The sequence below is a fragment of the Nicotiana tomentosiformis genome, chromosome 2 (genome assembly GCF_000390325.3).
Source record: "Nicotiana tomentosiformis chromosome 2, ASM39032v3, whole genome shotgun sequence".
Lineage (NCBI taxonomy): Eukaryota > Viridiplantae > Streptophyta > Magnoliopsida > Solanales > Solanaceae > Nicotiana > Nicotiana tomentosiformis.
The window spans coordinates 145,337,226-145,341,873 of record NC_090813.1 but is presented as its reverse complement, the minus strand read 5'-3'; the positions used below and the strand labels follow the sequence as shown (position 1 = coordinate 145,341,873).

Here is a 4,648-nt window from a genome sequence, read left to right as displayed (position 1 = left end):
TAAGGTGAAGTTGATTCAGGAGAGACTTTGCATAGCACAGTCCATACAGAAGAGGTACGTGGATTAGAAAGTGCGTGATTTATCATTTATGGTGGACGAGAAATTTCTCTTTGAACTTCTTACCGATGAAGGGTATCATGAGGTTCGGAAAGAAGGGCAAGCTGAGTCCGAGGTTTATTTGCCTATTTGAGGTGTTGAAGCGAGTTGGGGAGGTTGCTTACAAGCTTACTTTGCCTCCCAGTCTATAGGGAGTTCATCCGGTTTTCCACGTGTCTATGCTCCGGAGGTACCATGCTAACATGTCGCATGTGTTAGATTACAGTACAGTACATCTTGATGAGATCTTGGGTTATGAGTGGAGCCAGTTGCCATTGTTGACAGGAAGCTTCGTAAGTTGAAATCTAGGAAGATTTTAGTAGTGAAGGTCCAGTGGAGGGGTCGACCAGTCGAGCAGGCAACTTGGGAGGCCGAGGAGGGCATGCGGAGCAGATATTCACATTTATTCAACACTCCAGGTATGATTCTAGACCCGTTCGAGGATGAACGTTTGTTTAAGAGGTAGAGAATGTAACGACCCGACCGTTCATTTTGCTTTATGGATCCTTGTTCCCCTATTGAAGACTTTTCGTACGTGCTTTTACTGTTTTATGACATGCGGGGATTGTTGGTTTTATTTTGGAAGGGTTTAAGTTGAATTTGGAACACATAGATCAATAATACTGGCCTAAGGTAGCAATGTTTGACTTGAGTTAACATTTTTAGTTAATGACCTCAGAACTGGGATTTGAGGGTTCCAACAAGTTTGTATGATGATTTTGGACTAGGGCGCATGTTCGAATTGAGTTTCGGGTGGGCCGGGAGCATTTCGACACTTATTGTTGGAAGTTGGTAGTTTGAAGGTTTTAGAATTTCCTAAGTTTGACTTGAAGTGGATTTCCAACAAGTACCCATTGCCATGCATTGATGATTTTTTTGATCTGCGACAGGGTACTAGAGTGTTCTCGAAGATTGACTTGAGATTTGGGTATCATCAAGTGAAGATTCATGCTTCGGATGTTCCAAAGATGATTTTCCGGACCAGATATGGGCACTATGAGTTTCTAGTAATGTCCTTTGACTTGACTAACGCCCAATGACGTTTATGGATTTGATGAATTGGGTGTTCAGGCTATATCTTGACTCATTTTTTATTGTCTTTATTGATGACATATTGATCTACTCACGTAGTATGGAGGAGCACAAGCAGCATTTGAGGCTAGTGCTTCAGACCTTGCGGGAACAGAAGCTATATGCGAAGTTCTCCAAGTGTGAATTTAGGTTAGTCTCCATGGCTTTCTTGGGGCATGTTGTATCAGGTAAGGGTATTAAGGTGGATCCCAGGAAGATTGAGGCAATTTAGAGTTGGCCTCGTCCTACCATAGTGACCAATATCAAAAGTTTCTTAGGGTGAGCAGGTTATTATCGTCAGTTTGTGGAGGGCTAATTGTCTATTGCAGATCGTTTGACTAGATTAACTCATAAGGGTGCTCCGTTCAGATGGTCCGATGCGTGCGACGCTATAATTCAGGGACGTATACTGTGTATTGCGCCAGTATTTGTTTCCCTCTAGATCAGGGACGTATACTGTGTATTGTGATGCTTCACACATTGGCTTGGGTGATGTATTGATGCAGGAGGGGCGGGTTATTACATATGCTTCACTTAAGCTAAAGCCCAACGAGAAGAATTGCCCTGTGCATGATTTGGAGTTGGACGCGATAGTTCAAGCCCTCAATATGATGTGTTAGAGAGTAAATACGCACATCTTACAAGTGTAGTATTTGATCAGACTTCATCACCATCTTCAAGTGAGCAATAGGTTGAATCATTTAACAGGTTAGTATATTGAAATCCTATTGTATTTTTTGATGCAATGCTCATGTAGATTGTTTTCTTTATGTTATTAAGGTTTATGAATAAACAAATATATAGTCATTGAAACAAGTGAATTTAAGTAAGAATGAAGTTTTAAATATTTTGTACATGTGTAGCTAGGTTACAATCTTTATTATCCTGTTATCGGGAAGTTTAGAAAATCTAAAGGAGATTTTCTCGGCAGCTTCTCATTTCACTTTATGTGAAAGTATATAAATTTGAATACACGGAAAGTTAAACACCAAGATTTCACTTTACGTCACTACATTGTTAGTAGCATCTCATTGTGAGAAATGTGTTGTTTAGGATGACAGAGTTACTTGTATGCCTTAGTTCTCATTTCATCCATAATGGTAGGCTCCATATAAATAACTATAACTTTACAGATATGTTTGCCATTAAGATAACGAGTATTATTGGGACAATGCTTACTTTTTTGACTTGCACACTTGTAAACAAAGATAAGAAAGAGAGATAAACACCATCAAGGTTTGAAGTTCTTGAGGACAGATTATCATGAATATTTTTTATCCTTTCTCTGGAGCAATCACACAAGAAAAATGAGTAGATGATTACAATATTTTGCACTTCTAAATAGAAAATCAGTTCTCTAAATTGTTTTGAAAGATCAAAAATTTTCTTTCTCCAACATATTGTCCTTTACACCAATGTAAACTCCCTGCTAATAGACAGTATGAGCTTCTTAGTTTATTCTCTGAATTGGAACATCTAAAGGCAAATTATATAGGATCCTAACATTTGAATCCAGAAGATTGTTAGGAAGAGAAGTTAAGAAGAGTACTCTTAAAGGAAACTTTGAAGGGAAATATACAATAATATCAATTCAATGAACCTCTGCAACCTGTAAATTGTTATACATCTCAAGAACATATATATTGAGTGCATTTCTGTGGATACTTTTGATCAGAATATCTTATGAAATATACTCCAATCCGCAAATTGTTATATATCTCAAGAACATATTGACTGTGTTAATATGTCTCAAGTGCAGTATTTGACTGATTTTTCTTGGAATGCTCATAATTCTGTAGACTGTGATTGTCTGTATGACTGTGCAATATCACCTTAAATTTTAGCTAATTTTTGCATTCTAACTCCACCTTCACAAGTAAGCTTTAGTGTCATTACGGTTAGAACTGCTTGGATTAGATGTAATAGTATGACAAAGTTTAATTGCCACCTACAAATGATATGCATATATTATGTCAATTCTGTTAATCTTCTTACATTTATTTGTTTCTATCGGCTATCTTCTACTGTGGGTTTTGGATTTTTTTTGTGGCATCTCGGCTATTTAAGTGTACACTTTATTATGAAAAATAATTTAATTTGTTATGTTAACAAATATGATCTTTCTTTATTAAACTGGAATATATCTGATCTTTTTTTTCTAGTTGTTTATTCTTTGTTACTAAACATGCATACATTTGTTATGTTAACAGATCAAACATTTGAATTCCGAAAAACCTATCCTTGAAGAAAGTGTAGAGCAAGTTGAAGTACAAGAGGTTTATGTTTTGTTAGGGATGGTTTAAAGACACTGTACATATGCTGCAATTTTATGTTTCTCTTGTAGGAATTATTAAAAATGATGTCATATGATTCAGATTGATTTCTGGTAAATATGATACTTTAGTTCTTTGTATTAACAAAGATATCAAGTATTTAGTTTATTTTTGAATGTTGGGTGTGTATGAAAGCATATAAATAATTATTTTTATTTATCTAATTTAAATTTTTATAATTTAAATTTGGTTCTTAACGAAGGGAATAACGGTTGCTAAAAGTACTTGTAATGACTAAATTAATTATTGTCATTACAGACTTTTAACGACTCGATAACAAATTTGTGAGGGGAAAATCTTGTCGTTAAAAGGGATATATAACAACCGAAAATTATGTTATCGCTAAAGGATCTTTAGCGATTGGATTATAATCCGGTCGTTAACTTTTAACGTCGGGACTTTTAACGACCGGTGGCGACCGAATTTTTTCTGGCCGTTAACAACTTATAACGACCGGATTTGGACTTTTAACGGCCAGATTTTCCCTCGCTAAAGGCCTATTTTCTTGTAGTGTAATTATCGAGAAATTCTTTAGTTACAAGTGATTTATCGACAGATAAGTGACGAAGTTTGTAGCTAATTTTAATTTTTTTTTTGTAGTGCTATTTTAATATAATCTTGAATTCAAAACCTAACTAGACATGAATAAAATAAACTAGCAAATATCAAATCTTAAGTAATTTAGGTACCTACTACAACTTTGAATTATTCTTCTAAATTTCTCACGAACTTGACAATGTAAAATACTTTTCTTCATCAATTGATGGACTTCTCATAAACTTCCAATTGTTGATGCACTTGTCACCAACTTTCAATTTGTTTGGTGCACTTGTAACGGACATTTATTAATTTTTTTTATTTCATTTCTTTCCAACTTTATGAGAAGAGTTTCTTCCTCTTGTGTTATACAATATATGTTATGTTCTTATTTTTAAATTTGTAATATTTCTTTTCAATCTTTCTCAACATAATTATTTTTCATGCATATGTTATTGGCCCAGCAGGCAGCACATGTTGGCATACACCTGCCAATAGCGGAAGCTATTTAAATTTTTACCAAGATCTTAAAAAATCTGATATCAATTTGAATAATACAATTATCTCACAAATAGTTTGCTCATAATATCAATAAGTCTCAACGCGCGAAC

The 4,648-nt window shown here is 35.0% G+C and overlaps 1 long non-coding RNA gene across 1 annotated transcript; it reads left to right on the top strand.

Moving 5' to 3' along the window:
* The first annotated feature begins 1,772 nt into the window (after positions 1-1,772).
* Positions 1,773-3,616, top strand: LOC117275951 (uncharacterized). Its single transcript, XR_004506173.2, has 2 exons — positions 1,773-1,875; positions 3,378-3,616. It is a non-coding gene; the product is annotated as an uncharacterized lncRNA (long non-coding RNA).
* The last annotated feature ends 1,032 nt before the right edge of the window (positions 3,617-4,648 follow it).